At 38.4% G+C, this 19,143-nt stretch overlaps 1 protein-coding gene across 5 annotated transcripts in view; it reads left to right on the top strand.

Moving 5' to 3' along the window:
- The window catches only part of MCF2L (MCF.2 cell line derived transforming sequence like), a 119,902-nt gene that overhangs the window by 56,080 nt on the left and 44,679 nt on the right, over window positions 1-19,143 (top strand). The window contains exon 1 of one of the 5 annotated variants that reach the window (XM_032226223.1): window positions 13,224-13,242. The exons of the other annotated variants lie outside the window; for them this stretch is intronic. The gene's annotated coding sequence lies outside the window, so the exon portion shown is untranslated. Of the gene's footprint in view, window positions 1-13,223; window positions 13,243-19,143 lie in introns of those variants that run through there. 5 annotated transcript variants of the gene reach the window in all.

The following is a 19,143-nucleotide window of genomic DNA, read 5'->3' as shown; positions in this document are numbered from 1 at the left end:
AACCTTCCCCACATAGGGAAGGTTGGAGACTGGACGGTAGTTATTAAGAACAGCTGGATCCAAAGACGGTTTCTTCAGGAGGGGTCTCACCACCGCTGCCTTAAGCTCGGTGGGGAAGTGCCCCTCCCGAAGAGATGCCACAACAACCACTTGGATCCAGCCTCGTGTCACCTCACTGCTGTTGGCAACCAGCCAGGAGGGACACGGGTCCAGTACACAAGTGGAGGTACAGCTCGCATAGCCTTGTCCACATCCCCAGAGGCAACTTCCTGAAACTCAACCCAGAGATGGTTTGCCAAGTCTTTCCCCTGTGTCTCAGCTGGCTCTGCAAGAGTGGAGTCCAGGTCCGCTCGAAACCGGGCAACTTTGTCCGCCAAGAACTGAACATACTCCTCAGCCTTACCCTGTAAGGGGTCCCCCGTCTCCCTCCTATTTAGGAGGGAGCGGGTTATCCTAAACAGGGCAGCTGGGCGGGACTCGGCGGACGCTACCAAGGAGGCAATGTGTGTTCTTTTTGCCGATCTTAAAGCGTGAGTATACTCCTTGGTGCATGCTGTTACAAGTGCCCGGTTCAATTCGGACCTGTCTGATCTCCACAGGTGCTCTAGGCGTCTCCTCCGGCGCTTTATCTCCCGGAGCTCCTCGGTAAACCAAGGAGGCCTCCGGGGGCCGTTGACCCGGAGGGGCCGTAGTGGCGCAATCCGGTTTAGAGACCCCGAAGCTGCCGAGTGCCAGGCAGCGACAAGGGTCTCCACCGAACTGTGGGCGAGAGTATCTGGAATAACCCCAAGCTCCGTCTGGAACCTAACAGGGTCCATCAGTCGCTTGGGGCGGAACCACCTGGTCGGTTCCTCCTCCCTACGGTGGGGGTTTGGCCTCCGGAAGTCTAGCCTCAGTAGGCAGTGGTCTGACCACGACAGGGGTATGATCTCATTACCCCTCCGACCAAGATCATAACTCCACTGCTCCGAGAGGAATACGAGGTCGAACGTGTGACCCGCTGAGTGGGTTGGGCCTCGAATTACCTGGGTCAAGCCCATGGCTGTCATGGAAGCCATGAACTCCTGCGCTCCGTCAGAGCGTTCACCGAGCGAAGGCAAGTTGAAGTCCCCCAGAACTATAAGTCTAGGGAACTCAACTGCTAGCTCGGCTACTGACTCGAGGAGCGAGGGGAGGGCTGCTGCAACGCAGTTGGAAGGCAGGTACGTAAGCAGCAGACCCACTTGACCCTTGAGGTCCAGCTTCACCAGCAGGGACTCACACCCGACAAGCTCCGGAGCAGGGATCCTACGAGGTACTAAAGACTCCCGGACTACAATAGCCACACCGCCACCCCTTCCCTGGGCTCTCGGCTGGTGTAGCACCTGAAATCCGGCTGGGCACATCTCAACGAGGGGGACTCCTCCCTCCGTGCCCAGCCATGTTTCAGTAATACATGCCAGGTCTGCGCCCTCATCGGTTATCAAGTCCCGGATGAGGGGGGCCTTATGAACCACAGACCTGGCATTTAGCGACAGCAGCCTGAGACCAGGGTCCTGATCACTCGCGCCATCTGACCTTGGAGTGGGACTCCTAGGGCCGGAAGGAGGGATCTCTGTAATATAGCGAACCCTCCTTCCCCAATGATGGCCTGCCATATCTGCCTCTCCCTGTTATGACCGCAATGCTCCGACCCTCTCCCGTGGATATGGCCCCCCCAACCACCCCAATGGCCCCCATATAACCCGCCAGGTCCTCCGAATCATTCATACTCAAACTCTCACACAAGCAGTCCTCACTAATAGAATTAAAACACAAATACAGCTAAATAAAAATAAAAGTGAGATCATTCATACAACCAGACAATCCCATGCACTCAACATACCAATTAAAATTAGAAAATGATAGGGTTGCGCAGGTTCAAGATAGTATTAAGTTCGTAGTAGTCCAACGTAATAATCCACCCTCTCCTGAGGGGGGGGGTCACACCCTAATGGGGGGCTCCACTCTTCTCCTTCTTCTATGCCCCAAAGAAAAGTCCACAGCCGGAAGGTCAAAGTTCGATAGTATACAAGGCAGTCGTGCGTGATAAAGGGGAGGCAATGCCTGATGTTTATAAACAAAGATTGTTCAGTCTTATTCCCCTTAAAGTCCCAGAAGAGATCAGCGAACCACATAGGAGAAAGTCTCTTTCCTAGGGTTATATAATGTCCATAGTCCGGTGGGTCAAGATCTAAAACTGGCCCCAGCTGTTCAAGGCAGAGGGGAGGAAAGTGATGGTTTTCTTGATACCCAAACCTTGTCCCTACTGCTGCCATCATCTGTTGTTCCCAATATTCCTAATAAACAGTAACAAAGGAATAATAATTAAGGCAGCTGCGATGGTGAATGGGACAAGGCTGGGGGGAGGGAGGGGCGTCCAGACCTTCTTCCTTCCCAGATCGAAACGTCCTATTCAGGGCTCCGTCTTCCGTCCTCCGTTCAGTCCCCTAGCCAAACAGGCAAGCGGCCCAGGGACCCTAGGAGTGGACAGGCAGCTGGCAGCCGAGTCAACAGGATAAAACGGGAGGGGGATGTCCGAGGGGGGGGGACTACGAGCTGGTAAACGCAGCCAATCACCCCAACCACCCCAACCACAACTCCCAATGGTCTTTAACAAGTTAATCCTCGCCTTCAAGATGGTGAGATGGTAAAAAAAATTAGTTAATTGAGCCCCCCAAGCTCCCCGTACCACTCCAAGCCTGTCCCGACCAGCAGGGAGGGGGGGAGCGTCGAGAAGTTGCAAAACGCTGAAATTATCAGCGCGGCGTCGCCTTCAAGATGTTAAAAAGATGGTAAAAATTAATTAATTGAACCCCTCAAGCTCTCCGCACCATTCCAAGCCTGTCACGACCAGCAGGGAGGGGGGGAGAGCCGAGAAGTTGCAAACGCTGAGATTATCAGCGCGGCGTCGCCATCTTCTCTCCCGCGCCGCAGTCGCCGAACCAAGCCGCCGCAGTTCGTTACTCAGGGAGACAGCCACAATTGGAAACACTTTCTCTTTCCGTATCCTTCCGTTTTGGATCCGCCCCGACTTCGTCAGCCTTGGCTGGATTTTTTGTCGCCGGCTTGAAGAACTTTTCTTGCCAAGGTGGCGCAGTGGTTAAATGCAGCACTGCAGGCTACTGCTAGATCAGCAGTTCAGCGGTTCAAATCTCACCGGCTCAGGGTTGACTCAGCCTTCCATCCTTCCGAGGTAGGTAAAATGAGGACCCAGATTGTTGGGGGCAATATGCTGACTCTCTGTAAACCGCTTAGAGAGGGCTGAAAGCCCTATGAAGCGGTATATAAGTCTACTGCTATTGCTATTGCTTCTTTCAGGGATTTTGCGATATCCCTGAGGTCAGCAAGACGTATTCTTCCTGTTCATCATCTCTTCGGGATGGTTTAGATCCGATTGGACCACCCAGCAACAAAAGTATTGACTGCGGTCTCAGAGGATCGAGACCGCACGTCCATATCGTCGTGACGTTGTCTCCTCCTCTCAGTTCTCAACCTTTTTTTGGCCATGCCCCACCTAAGCATTTTTAAAATCCTGATGCCCCCCCCCCTCCTGTGACATATAATTACTACTTTACTTAAAAAGTGAACTCTACTCACGCTGAGGAGGCTTAAAAGGCCATTAACTTGGTTTAAACAAGGTTCCAAATTGCCCCTGTTAAAAATCAAATTTCCCCCCTGTGGGGGTGTGAGCCCCACATTGGGAACCACTGCTTTAAACCATGGGGTGGATCTCCTATGTTATTTGCAGTATTATCCTATACATTTTTTAAGGTTATCACTTTTGGTTGTTCTAAGTTAAGTATTACATTCTGAAAAATGATATAACACCATATTGCTAAAGCTATAATATTGCTATTGTTGGGGGAAAAATTGAGTTGATACCAAAAGAATCATAGTAACTTATCACCTCTTTGTTTATCTGTCTGATCTTTTTTGAGATGTTCTTTATTGCAATAAAAATCTTTTAGTTTATAAATATTGTGCTCTCTATCAAAACTAAAGAAAGAAATAAAACTAAGATATATGCCTATCCTTGTAGTTAATTTTAGATCAGAAGAATACTTTCAAGGTGTGGTTAGTAAAGTAGGTCTACCTGGTTTAAACAAACATCCTGCTTAAAGTTATTTAGATAACTTTTATTGCTAAGAGTAATTTAAGGATGACGGGCAATTACAAATTGCTCTACATAGATTATTATTTTAAAGGAACACAATTCATTCAGGAGTAAAATAAATCCTACTTGTGTGAAGATGGGTTATGCTGTTATTTCAGTAGAAGAAATGGAAAGTTATTATTTCTTTTCCTATCATTGCTCTCGCCTAATTTCTATGATTTCTGGTAAGTACATAATTTCTGTTTTGATATCCAGGTTAGAGAATTCAAGCTACAGTTTATGTTATGTGACTTAGGTTACCTTTCTGCAACTTGATTGTGGGAGCTCAAATCAATACATCTGAGGGTACTGAAATATGTGGGAAACACTCGAGAGCTCAAGGTAAGGTCACTTTAAGCACCTGTTTGGCTTAAAAGGCTATTTTGGAACAATTTGGACATTCATTGCAAATGTATATTGAGTGAGAGGTTGAAGGAAGAAGACTCTCAAAGGTTGTATTCTGACATAACTATTTCTTGTAGACACAGAGTAATCGAAAAGATCTTAAGGAAGAAGAAATGTGTCCAGTCATCCACACTCCTCCACATCACATTCTCTAGTTGTGGCTGCAGTTCCTTCTTCAAGCAACATTTTCAGACTTTGAAGGAGAGGGAATTGTTCTTTATTGCATACATTGATGTGATGAGTGGAACAGTGACAAAATAACTACTGAAAATGAATTAAGATTTAGGGAGTGGGGGGGGATGCAAATTTGTACAGGTAGCCCTCAATTTACAACCATTCATTTAACTATGATGGCTTCATAAAAAGTGATTACAACCTTTATTCACGCTTACAACCATTGTACCATCCTGAACATGGCTGGGGTTACCATGTGTAAGGCCCCACCAAGAAATAAAGTCCATTGATTAAATTGGAAATTACTCATTCTTTAAAATTAGGGGACGGCATCAGATTAGAGTAGAGTAGAGTAGAATAGAATAGAATAACAGAGTTGGAAGGGACTTTGGAGGTCTTCTTGTCCAACCCCCAGCCTAGGCAGGAAACCCTTTTCAGACAAATGGTTATCCAACATATTCTTAAAAACTTCCAGTGTTGGGGCATTCAAAACTTCTGGAGGCAAGTTGTTCCACTGATTAATTGTTCTGTCAGGAAATTTCTCCTCAGTTCTAAGTTACTTGTCTCCTTGAATAGTTTCCACCCATTGTTTCTTGTTCTTCCCTCAGGTAGTTCTACCCTCAGGCCCTCATATTGTAGGAGGACTGTCTTGTCAGCAGTCTTCAGTGCTCAAAAGTTAGATCATGAATTCAAAATGTAAATAAGTAGTAATGCCTTCTGCTAACACAGTACTAACTGCTTTTAACTAGAGACATAAGAGTTACTACTGTGACTTGGGCAGCTCTAAACCATTTCAGTAAACACATAAAAATCAACTATAATATCCACTTAAAAAAATAATTTTAACCAGTGATTTTTGCCATTAATTAGGATTCCTCCCCAAGATGAAACTGGTGGCAAGTGAGATGAGAACCAATAAAACATACAAATATAATAGTAAAGAAATGGAAGTGAGATAGAATTTCATATGGTTATCTGCCATATTTATATCCATAAGGTAAATGTTACAATTCTATGCAGATCTGTACTTGAAGAATGGATAGGTGTATTAGGATTTTAAAAAAACCACTTCAAACCTGTGACAGTGCAGTGTCACTAAGAGGAATTTTGAAAAATACAACCCAGAAAGTCGTCTCTGTAACGGCTGCAACCTTGACAAGATGAATAATTCAAAGTGGCACTTTAAAAAAAAAACTCTCTGGTGACTAAAGAATGGGAATCATTTTGCAGACATGCACATTATGTAATTTTTTGATGGTTTTCAAGTACATTGCCTTTAAGCCATTTCTGCTGTTTTGAACATCTGAATGGTAATATACAGAGTAATGTAAAATAAAATAACTTCCTCTAGCACTTTTATAGGGCAGAGGCCCTTTAATATGGAAGTTATCACTTACGTACACAGCAGAGAGGTACATAGCGAAATAATATAAATAGCACTGTAAAAGGTGACATCCCTTGTTACTAGTCCTGTCCTTTGCATCTGGGATTAAACAGGAAGTGTCGTAGGAAATTAAAAATAAAAAGAGCAGTCATTGTTCCTAACAGAAGATCTTTTGCAAGATTAAAACTCTTCTTTGAGGTAAGGACATATTTCCTTTTGGATCTACAAAGTAGCTTAGGACACCGTTCAGTTCACAGTGTCTCTATGTTATGAAAAACAGACATTTTATAGAGGCTGTTTTCTCCCATGAATAGGGTTACTCTAACTAAACTGCAAAAACACTAGATAATAACAGAGTCAGAATATTTTACATATCTCTGTCCTGCCATCTTGGTTTTTTCCATTTTTCAACCCATGTATAATTTCTGATTACTGACTTGCTGAATTTTATTTGTAGTTAATTGAATTTTTGTCATATTCCATTCAGGCTTTTGGGCAACAATAATCTGGCATAGTTCTGAAATGTCAGGTACAAACTTTAGCTAGAAAAAGATTGCCCTCTAACATTCTAGCTGACTAGATGAACAAGTTTGTTCACAAGTTCCTTCTTTCTCTTCCTCTTCAAAAGACTGTTTTACATAGTAGATTTTCAAAATTATGTCATACAATCCAAATGCAGAATTTCCATTGGCATATAGGCAATATTGCTTATCAAGTTGAGGACAATGCTCACCTATGGAAGGGATTTCAAGTGCTTTAAGGGAGATTTTTTTAAAATTTTAAGCACATAAACTTAATAACAAAGACATAGACTACATTTATACAACACACCGGAACGGCATGTTCTTCTTGTAGTAGTTTTGAATTGGTATGTTTTTATATACAATATTTTCCCTCCTAATACACTTCCATTTGATTTCTCCATTTTTAACCCTCTTATTTCATTATCTTTTATTTATATATCTATTTTTTGGCTATATACATCAGGCAAACTTTGTCCTTCTTTTGCTTGTGTACCATTTTTTCTTGGATTATAACTTTTATATTTCTTAGATTCTTATTGTTAATCTTTGTTTCTTTCCTCCAATTACCTGTATCATTTTTCCCGTACTAAATAATATTCTGTCTCTTCCTTTCCTTGGATTTCTTTAGTTAACTTGTCCATCTCGGCGCATTTCTAGAATCTTTCTTATTATTTCATCTTCATTTGGTGTCGCCTTATTCTTCCATCTCTGTGTGAATGCAATCCTAGCCACTGTAATTATATGTAAGATTAGATATAGGGTCTCTTTTTTATATTTAATCGTTGTTATACCTAATAGGAATGTCTCTGGTTCCCAGTCGAATTGGTTTCCTGTTATGGATTCCAGCCAATTTTTAACTTTTTTGCCAATATTTTTTGCCACCTCACATGTCCACCATGTACGATAATATGTTCCATGTGCTTTTTCACACTTCCAGCATTTTGGGGATACCATTGATGATATTTTTGCTAGTCTTGCGGGTGGTAAGTGCCATCTGTAAAACATTTTATACTCGTTCTCTTTATATGCCACAGACATAGTCATTTTTATTAAATTTATCCCCCAAATTTTTCCAATTCAATATTATAGCCAAAGTTCTGTGCCAACCTTACCATCTGTTCTTTTGCTACTTCTTCTTCCATTTTATATTTCAAAAGAAATTTATATATTCTCCCAATCGAGCCGAGGTGGCGCAGTGGTTAGGGTGCAGTACTGCAGGCCACTTCAGCTGACTGTGATCTGCAGTTCAGCGGTTCAAATATCACCGGCTCAAGGTCAACTCAGCTTTCCATCCTTCCGAGGTGGGTGAAATGAGGACCCAGACTGTGGGGGCAAGTTGCTGACTCAATTTGCTAAAAAAATCTGTAAACCGCGTAGAGAGAGCTGAAAGCCCTATGAAGCGGTATATAAGTCTAATTAATAAATAATAAATAAATCATTTTCTTTTCTGTGCTTTGGTTTCTGTCGGGGATAGCTTATTTGGAATTTTCATGGAGTGTTTTTTTTTTTTGCCAATTTTGTGGTAGCGCACTTTTAATTAGATGCCTTTGAAAATATTTATGGGTTTTATTTTGACCATCCCATAAAAATGCATGCCACCCCTCTTGCAAATCACGGCCTTCTAGAGTCAAAATTGTTTTATTTTTCAGTTCCATCCAATTTCTCAGCCATGTTAATGCTACCGCTTGTGAGTATAACTCCAAATCTGGTTGGTGCTGGGCCGCCCCTCTCCTTACTGTCTTGCATTAGTTTTAATTTGATCCTGGCTTTTCTCTCTTGCCATATAAATTTGGATGTTAATTTGTTTAATTCTTGAAAGAATGTTTTGCCATGGTTGATTGGTGCAACTTGTAACAGAAATAAAAATATTGGGAGAATATTCATTTTCACCATGGTTATACACCCCATTAGTGATAACTGTATGTTCTCCCAACTTTCTAGATCTTTCTGTATTTGCATCATTAATTTATTATAATTGTCATCTTTAATTGTGGAGCACTTTGCTGACACCCAGATCCCCAAATATTTCACTTTCTTGGTTATTTGCATTTTAGTCACTAATTCTAATTCGTCCTTGTTTTTTCATCATATTTTTAGTTATTTTTGTTTTGCTTTTGGTAATTTTTAAACCTGCCACCTCCCCAAATTCTTCTAATTTTTGAATTAATTTGGGGCCAGATTCCAGAGGATCTTTCAGTATAAACACTAGGTCATTGGCACAGGCTTGAATTTTGTATTGAATTTTTAAGGGAGAAATTGACACATTAAAAATCTGCAAAAATATCCATTTTGTCTTTTAAACATCTTCAGACCACAAAATTGCAAAATGCTCACAAACATTTTATTTCCACCAACCTCCACCTTTTTCCACTTGGAATACTGGTATCCAGATTTTGTCCCAAGGGCACAATTTTTACACATATATCAGGGATGCAGTCAAAGAACTGCTTGTCTTTGTTCCATTATTTGAAGAAGCAAAATCAGAATGTGTCTGCTTGTAAAGAAAAATAAGTGGCCACCATTTATATGTTTATTCTATCTTTTTAAAAAATCCCATTGAAACCTACAATATAGCAAGGGCTTCCATTCTCACAGCCATGAGTGCCATCAAATTAATTGCATATAATCTGTGCGTGAAGACAAAACAGAAATAGGAATAGCAAGAAGTATAACAGCAACATGCCACTCTTAGCTGGTGCCGTTGATCCTCTGACCATGAAGAAATTGTGGTAGAATGGCAGACAAGTTATTTACAGTTCTGCATTGTGGCACCACCCTAGCTCTGCCCATGGTCTATATCAGTTTTCCCCCAATGTGATAGGTAATGGCAAATCTATAGGGATCAAGTTTCTTCTTCTTGAATTGGGGGAGGGGTATTCTTCCCTCCTGGCCATGTTTTCCAGGAAAGGTTGAGGGTTGCTGCTATTGCTGCTATTTCCTACTTCCTTATATTCTGTGGCTATTCACTAGAATGGTAAACACTGGCAGATTATCTCTAGCAACCTGGCTGGAAGGAAAGTACATCTCTTGATATAAAGGAAGCCAAATATTGACTCTTGGTGTAGCCTCTTGCAACTGGGCTTTGTAGTTTGGGGCTGAAGCAGAAGAGCTACGTCATCCTCTCTAGGTCTCCCCTTCGCCCTTTAACCAGGAGCTTTCCCACAGGGGCCTTTCCCATCATATTCCCACCTTTGTCCACTGCAAAGTGGTTCCATGGTTTGTGCCGCAACGTGATCACTTCCTATCCAAGACAGCCCTAGGAGATACTGTAAGTATTTTGTTCAACTATTAAACTTGAACTGAAATCCCAAATGTTCAAGATTCCTTATTACTCAGAGTTGAAAAAGACTAAAAGGCAACTGCTTTCTTCGCTCTGTGTGATAGAGTGAATTATTTTTTAGCCTGCTTTCCATTAAATTAAAGCGAAACAGAGGTATATTTGCAGGAATTATTACCTCTTATAAGAGGGTGACGTGACAAAACATGATTTTTTTTTTCATTGAGAACTGCAAATATTTTTGTCTCTTGGCAGATTGGAAATTATTGTCAGGCAATGCTGCTGCATCTCAAAATATAAATCTTACCAAGTTTCATGATTACATTTAATACTTTTATGCTGTTATTCAGTAATAACTTCAAGGCAAATATTGGTGCTTCCAGAGACGCAGACAAAGCAAAATGATGAAAAAGTTATTACTTTCTTTTTTTCAAAACAATATAAATATTAAGAAGTAATATGCAGCATTTTGTAAGTAAGCTAATATATGTATGTATGTATGTATGTATGTATGTATGTATGTATGTGTATATATATATATATATATATATATATATATATATATATATATATATATATATATATATATATATATGTTGTATTTGTGCTTATAAATAAATAAAGGGAGACTAGTATAGATCTATTTCATTTATTTATCAGCACAAATACAACAAAATGTAACAAAAAGGCAAAAGTAAAAATATCGGGTTTCTGCCTGGATGGTCTCTTGTGACGAGCCGAAGGACAGAGAATGGAAGTAGTGATCTTCCTCCATATTTGGGCATACCGGGGGTTGTAATTATTATATATATATTATATTATATATATATATGGAAATGCAAACTTATCACCTATTTGCAACTCTTTAAAGCAGATCAGTCTTTCTGTGATTCTGCAGCTGCATTGTGCTGCAGAATCACATTATGCAGTTGCTTAGTTGTAGACAGGTCGTAGTACACACCAGTGGTGGGTTCCGGATCCCGTTGCAACTGGTACGGGGCCCGGCGTCCACCACACGAACGTGCGCAGCGTGCTCATGTGTCCTTACCTCTTGCTCGGCGGAGGATTGCACAGGTACTGTGCACAGAAACGCCAAAGCGCTCAAATACAGGTAAGGAGCTCAGGTGGGCCGGCAGGCCGGCGCTCCGGAGCACCGTACCGGAACAATACCCAGTGCTCTGGGCAGGCACCAATGTTCCACTGGACATTGCCAAAATCTTTCCATATGTTGAAGCCTTTCAACAAGCATGTTCAATGCAGAGTAAAAAGATGTTTTATTTATTCCTAGGAGGTTTTCACATTCCTGAACTGAGGAGGAACCAAAATATCTTGACAGATAAATCTAAGAGAAGCAGTCTAGCTGAAGCATAACACCAGAGCCATAGATGAATGCAGAACCAAAGTTGAATTGGTAGGCCTGTCCCGCCACATATTTTACCTTAAGTCTCTTCTGCTATATGATAGCGGCTTTTGAGCCATAAAGTAAGAAGCAACCACAATAATCTGAAATAATTAGCATGGATTCATAGGCTCCTGTAGGGACAAGATGATGGGGACTATGTTGCTATCTTGTCTGTTTTGACCTGCATACAGTCCATAAGCTCTACTGATAGATTCACTTGACTACATACAGCTAAGCATGTGAACTGATTTTACTGAAAAACTTGGATTTTGATTTGAGGTGCAACATTCCTTATTGTTTTATGGTGTCTAAGATCTGCAACAAACTATGGCTCAACTCAAGACATCGTTTGATGTTTATTTTATATGTTATTTTACAATTATTTGTATGCCACCTACTTTAGTTGCTCTGTACTGCTTCTTATAGTGAAGATGCCTTTTTAAATATTAGTCAGCTTGCATGAATTATTAGTTTTTCTTTATGTTAATGAAATCAAAGTAGATTCATCAGTAATTGCTATAGTATAGATTTTGAAGTGTATACTATGTAGAATTGCCATGATAGTATTTAGGTATCTTAGATTTTGACCCATCTTTTATAAATAAAGAGAAAATACTGCATTAAAAGTAAATTTTATTTTCGAAGAATATTGTTTTAACTTTATTGCTACTGGTCAGATAAAATCTATTGATATAAAAACTGCAGATTGAATATTTTTAGCATGTAAATGTGCAAGAAAAAGCAAAACTGATATTCTTAGCTGTTGTTTCGGTCAAGTTTCATTTATTTTTGTGCTTGTTTTACTGAGTCCAAGATTGCTTGTAAGTAATCTTGAAGTCACTAATTAACAGAAAATCTGCTCAACAGTTACTTAAAAGGATCCAATGAAGTAAGAACTTCCTTAACAACAGTAGCTGAGAGTTCACTGGCTTGCTTGAATTATATTTAAGGAGGACCATCTTTTTTTAAAAAAATCATTTTGTAAATGCCACTAAAGTACAAATAAACAGAATTAGATCATATTATGCTTCATAACCTAATTCATCTGCATGGATAAGAAATGTCTATAGGTCTCTAAATTTCTGTAAAATCTCAATTGTCACATTTTATGCCAGCATATCAAGAACTATGAGAATGATTGCATTAATTCTACTTTAAAGAAGGATTTGTAAGGAGTGTAAAGGAAAACTTTGCACTCTTTATTGGAAAACAAAAAAATCATAATTTGTGAATATTTATTAGAGTACATATAATTGTTATTGTGCACACACACATTTCTGTGAAGCTCAAACCCTACATGGAGATTTGAGAGCTGTAGTTCTTGTCTGCCTTTGCTTTAAATGTATGAGATCTGGGGCTTTTATTTCAATGTGAACTTCCCTTTCCATTTCAAAGAAATGTTCCATTACAAAGCTCCTTAAGAGAGGCAACTATCAGGTGACCTCTGGTGTTCTCTGAAGCTGAAAAGAGATGGCTCTACTTGATAGGTTACCATTTGTTAAAGAAGGGTTCCTTGAGGGAGGTTTTTGACATGCCACTCCAGGAGAGGTCTGGAATTAATTCGTTTGGAAAATTGGGTGTTAAATTTGCCCTAATGTTTTGAACAAGCTCAAGTTGGTAAATTTAGTGCATGTTTGTTTATGAGCACAGAACAGAAAAGCAAGACTACGCCACTAACCCCTTCCTGGATCGTTGACTTTAAATGTAATTTGAAGAAAGGCAGTTTGTCCCACTGAGCTGGAAGTTTATAGTGAAAGGCAATGACTTTTTCTTGTGTTTTAAAGCAAGGCTCACAGATATACTGAGTTTTCAGTACATTGATTTATTGCAAAACTTTGAATTCAGTGTTTTTGTTTTACAAGATTATTGCACAATTATGATGTCTTCTAAAGAAAAACAAAGGTTTGTCCGTCTTTCATGGTTTTTCTCCCCCTCTTCCTCTCTTTTCCTCCTTTTGACTTTATTGTACTAATGTAACTGGTAAACTCTTTAGTGATTTTTGTACATTGTTAGATTATTGTGCCTATTTTATAACATAGCTTATATTCTTTCTGTAAAACTAAAGTGTTTGTGTATTACAAAATCATTGAAAAATTCATTTGCATGTATTACTTAAAATGCTGTTTAAGTTACTTCCTACAGGATGATGCAAACAAAATGATTGCATATAGTTGGTTGTTCTGTCACTTGAAACAGGCTGTTTTAAACTACTGCAGGCATGAGGATATAGTGCTTTTCAATGTTTTTATTCCACTTTTTCTCAAACTTTTTAGCACAGAAAGTTCACTCATGCACACAGAAGCATGTATTTAATTGAACTTAATTAAACTTTCTGTTGTAATCTTGCCTTTTAAAGGGGTATAAATGGAACATTGGAGACCCTCTTTTCAGTAAATAGTGAAGCTACAGTCCACTATGAAACTGAAAGCTTGTTTTTGTGGAAATTTGGGAGGAGGGGAGGGAGAAACCAAATACTGCTGAAGATTCTGTTCACGTCCTTAGCCTTTTATTCTCTTTGGTGTGCCTAACTGTTGCAAAGGAATACAGCGCAGGATAGAGAACTGTGTCATGTCAGGTTGGTGATTTGCATTTTAACATTACTTTTTTTCTAAATAATTCTGTTTAGAGTGTGGTTTACATTAAATGACAATCAAAACCTCATTGTATGGTGTGAATGAACAGCCATTTTTTTAGAGTAATTTCAGTCTTCCCAGGGTATTTTGCATTCAAGGCAATGTTATCCTTCTTATGGCATAGTTTCTGCTGAACATAATAATTGTGGTTAATTAAACATTAAATAATCTGAAACATAGCTTATAAAAATTAAATTTTAACCATTTGCACCAACTACAATTTTGCAATATTTTATGGGAAGAATTGGGTGAATTCTAATAAATATCTATTCAACTATTACTCCAGCTGTTTTGGCATAAATGATATCAAATAATCATGTATCATCTTTTAGCTAGAGTTATTGTTCAGTCCAGTTTAAGTTGCCATTAGAGAGGGAAAGATCTTTTCATATGCTTTCTCTGCAAATTGAGCTACTGTTAAACAACAGATGAAATTTCATGAAATTTGCATTATGGCATTATGCCAAAATAATATATAAAAATGAAGTCTTTTCACAGCCACTTGGCAGTTCTGTGATAATCTATAAGGAAAATAATCGTATTAGCCTTTATTGTCTTGAAGTTCATTCATTGTAAAAAATACCATAAACTACAAGATTACTCTTAGCCCTTTCTAAAATATTAGTGATAGTTCAGATTTTATACAAAAGAGCACTCAGCATATTAACTGGGTTAAAAAATAGAACAAGAAGGATATGCATCTTTCATGGTCTGTGGGACACATGAGTTTGACTTTGACTTACGATACGAACATGATGTTAGCTTTGATTGTTTGTTTTAATTCTCAGTTGGGTTTAGTTTACAGGATCAATGTGTTCCCAATTGTTTAGCTTTACAAAACCTCATTCACTCATTAGTTAATATTAAAGCAAAGTATAGATAATTCATTTTCTAAACTAATCAGTCCTCCTCAAACATTGAAGTTTTAATGCTTAATTTTATTGATTAATTTGTATGCCACCTACATCCTGTCTCTGAGAGAGATAGGTGGTTAAGATATTGAAATATAAATAAATAGGTTGTCTAATTGTTTTGTAGTTCCTTGGATCTTCCCCTTTTCATTTCTATTATTGAAGACATAAACAATTGCCTTCCTTCAATCCTTCAAAAGATAAACGTTTAGCCTGACTATCAGAAAGTTCGTTTAATATCTTAAGCATCCCCGGGTCACTTTACTGATAACAGTCTTTCCTCTTAATCATGTTACCCATAATTTATTTTTAGAATACCAAAATTCTTGTTGAGAAGACTAAGAAAAAATAAGACATGAAAGCTTTAAATTTCTTTTGTTACTTGTCAGTATTTTGCCATCTTTACTAAGTAGCTGCTATGCTGATTCTCTTTCATGAGCTTTCAACATATGTGGAAAACTCTTTTATGTTGTTTTTAGTGTTCTTTGTCAACCTAGGGTCATTCTTCAGCTTTCCTACCCTGTTTCCCTGAAAATAAGACCTCCCCAGATAATAAGCCCAATCAGGCTTTCGAGCACATGTGCTAAAATAAGCCCTCCCCTGAAAATAAGCCCTGTGTTGAAAATATTGCAACACACCAGCAGCCATGAGGTGACCATGCTCGCCGCCTCCTGTATCTCAAAAATAATAAGATATCCCCGAAAATAAGTGTTTATTTCCGGAGTCAAAAGAAAATAAGACCTGTCTTATTTTCGGGAAAACATAGTAATAATATCCTTACTTCTGAGCTGTGGGAGCATTTATTAGATTCACTTGTGGTAAACTGAATCTGGTGCAATTTATAAGATAAATCATTTCAATTCAAAATCTCTTTTACAGCATTGTAATTGATGTACAGTATCTGAAATAATTGTTCTTATGCTTAACTTGGGATGTAGGAGCTTGTAACTTGCTCGCATTTGAGACCCAATTTTGCCCACAGGAGAGGATGAGCTCCTCTCACTTGCTCCAGCTCCTGTTAACCTAGCCATTTGAAAGTGGGAGACCATGAGTAGGTAAATGGGTATCAGTATTGGTAAGGAGCTTATTGATATTTTAATAAAACCATCTTTTTCATCATAACCACATTTATTATAACCTATTTTAAGTGTGGAACAGAAATGCTGCTTATATAATTTTCAGGTAGAATATTTTGAATTGACACTGCATTTGAAATAGTCCAGCAAAGTTAAAAGATAAAGAAAAACTAAGATTAAAAAAAGAAGGAAAGTGGAGGCAAATATTTCTATGGTTTTGCTATTCATTCAATTTCTTTTTGAAAGTAATAAACATTTTCAGTCTTTTTTTCTCCATCTCTGTTTCTGACCTTTTTTGTTTGAGTTTGTTAAGGAGAGCTTTGTAAGGGAATGTTAAGTGAAGAAGACCCAAAGTGACATCTGCTCCTTTAGTTCATTCAGTGCTTTATAGTCATTTTCCACATAAAGATCCCTACAATCTAATCTTTTTCTAATTACAGCCTCCTTAGTTGAGAGTTAGACCAGCTGCTGTTGGTGATGAGATGGACCCCAAAGGAATACAAAATTAAAGATGGGCCTCAGGGCTTCGGTTCCCATTTGTAGATGATGAATGCTATGTATTTAAGTCATAATATAGTGAACATTCTTAAATCAAAGATCATGCTGTAGACTTATTACAAAAGATGCCCTTGTATTTTCTGAATAGTATTTCACTTTCAAGTCACAATTCTCAAATATGTGTTTTATGCACTTAAAATAGAGCAATTTATCATGAGGGGTTTTTTTTGGCTGTCCAATATCTCTGTTATTAAGAATGCAAAAAATGTTGTAAGACATAGTGTTTTTTATTTATTTATTGCATTTCTTTCATTTATTTAGTAACAGAATTCAAAGATTCCTGACAGCTTTAAAAATAATAAAAAAATACTTTTAAGAGCATCCATTTTATTAGTAATGGGGAGTTAACTGCTGCCTTTTCCAACAAAATGTCTTTTAAATATGTTCATGAGTTACTAGGATTCATTTCCTAACTGGTCACTTGCTACATAGCTGAATATTCTGGGAATTCTATTTTCAGTTATCCAAAAGAAGAGAAGGGGGAGAGAAACATTTATGAACATGTTAGGAAAAACTTTATGTCCCTGCTTAATAAGTAGCAGTACCAGATCCATATGTGTGCGGGACAAAGTGCAATTAGAGAAAGCTCTAATCTTCTTTTTGCGTTCTAATAACTTGCTTGAGACTTGTCTAGCTTGGTTCCAAGGCCAAGATCTAGACAGCAGCAATGAGCTACAGCCATATAGCTTCTCAAACTAGAGTCTACAAGGATAAATGGGGAAAAGTGTTTTCCCTTCTAGTATTGCTGTTATGTTTTACATACATAGGACCTTACTTTTGGCATTTTTGTTGTGTTTTCTGTTCCTGACGCTCCCTGCTTGGTGCTTTACTATGGACAAAGAATAACTAATAATTGGAAGTAGCGCTAAAGAATTTTAACATCACTAGCAGTTAAATAATATGCTTTCATATTTCTCTCCTTAGATTTATTTCAGTCACTGATATCACTACTACTTTAATTTTCATGGCAATATTCTAAAATGATGATATGTTGATGACGTTAGCTGAAATAGATAATATATGAGATGAGAGTCATTGAATCTTATGTATATAGAGAGTATTCTTTACCTTTGAGCTACAGAGAAGAGACAGATCTTTTATGTAACACCCTTCCCTCAAAAGAACACCTCACAGGCAATTTGTTTAAAGTGGGTTAAGTCACAGCCAACAGAGAAAGAGAGAGGGATGAATTAAGTCTTCATTTGATAAAACGGGGGGGGGGGGAACCAGATCATTTCTTTCTCCTCTCTTTTTCTCTGAAACTAAGCTAATTGAGAGAAGTTCAAACTAATTAATAATGCCTTGTAACAATAGGTGAATATGCCCTTTTTAAGTTCCTTCTCAAATGTTCTTCCATCCAATTACAGGTAGTCCTCAACTTATAACCACAATTGAGCACAACATTTCTGTTGCTAAGTGAGACATATGTTATGTGAGTTTTGCCCCACTTTATGACCTTTCTTGCCAGTGTTAAGTGAATCACTGCAGTTATGAATTTGGCAACATGGTTGTTAAGTGAAACAGGCTTCCCCTTTGACTTTGCTTGTCAGAAGGTCACAAAACATAATCATATGACTCCAGGACACTGCAACCATCATAAATATGAACCCGTTTCCAAATGGGCAAATTTTGATCACATGACTATGGGATTGTTGCAGTGGTCATTAAGTGTGATAAACTGTCATAAGTCATTTTTTTCAGTGTCATTGTAACTCATTGTAACGAACTGTTGTTAGTCAAGGACTACCTGTATTTCTTATATAGGATTGAGCTACAGTTTTTATCGCTGAGCCCTTTGTGCAAACAATAAGATCACTGTAATCAGATCCTCCTCTGTGGTTGCTCTCTGTATTATCTCACCATTCTCCCTGGTCACCATGTTAAATTTTATCAACCCAGGGCTTTTGATAATTCCCCCCAAATTAACAATTGGAGTTCTCTCCAATACATCTCTATTTCCATGTGTCTGCGCTCTTATATGCAAAACTTCACTTTTTTTCTCCCTAAGTAATCTTGGAAGCTACTAAACATGAGCATACAATAGTGGTGCTGATTTTTTTCATTATAGATATAGATATCCATCTTTTAAAAATTGAGTATTCAGTTTCCTGTATGAAAAAATTATCCTTATAAGTATTGTGGCAGCGGTGCTGTCCATGGTACATCTCTACTGTAGGTAGCTTAATGAAATTGCAAAAGAAGATATAGTTCATGTTTACATTATCAAACTACTCCTTATAATTGTACAGAAATAGCCTTGTTATTAGTATTTTTAATTTATAGGTTCAGTAGTACTTAACTGATGAGCTTATCTGACCAGTAATAAAACTGGCTAATTGGTGTTACATTTATCAGCACCCATGTTCAAAAATGTAAGATTTGCATTACTGTACTGTACTTTTCTTACTGTCTCTTTAATATGACTTTCATTCCCCATGCAATATGTCCAGAGTAAGTGTAAAATACCACACCCAGTGAAAGAAACTGAAACCAGAAAATCTGGTTTCAACTCTGTTGTGTTTTGCATATTGCTTACATCAGAAAAATGTACTGTAACACTGGAGTTCCCTATTACTTCTCTTTTCCCCCTTAAATTCATAGATTTGTCATGCCACAAACTCATGA

Source organism: Thamnophis elegans, chromosome 11, assembly GCF_009769535.1.
Source record: "Thamnophis elegans isolate rThaEle1 chromosome 11, rThaEle1.pri, whole genome shotgun sequence".
Lineage (NCBI taxonomy): Eukaryota > Metazoa > Chordata > Lepidosauria > Squamata > Colubridae > Thamnophis > Thamnophis elegans.
The sequence above is the reverse complement of the archived record's forward strand: the minus strand, read 5'-3'. Positions and strand labels throughout refer to the sequence as shown.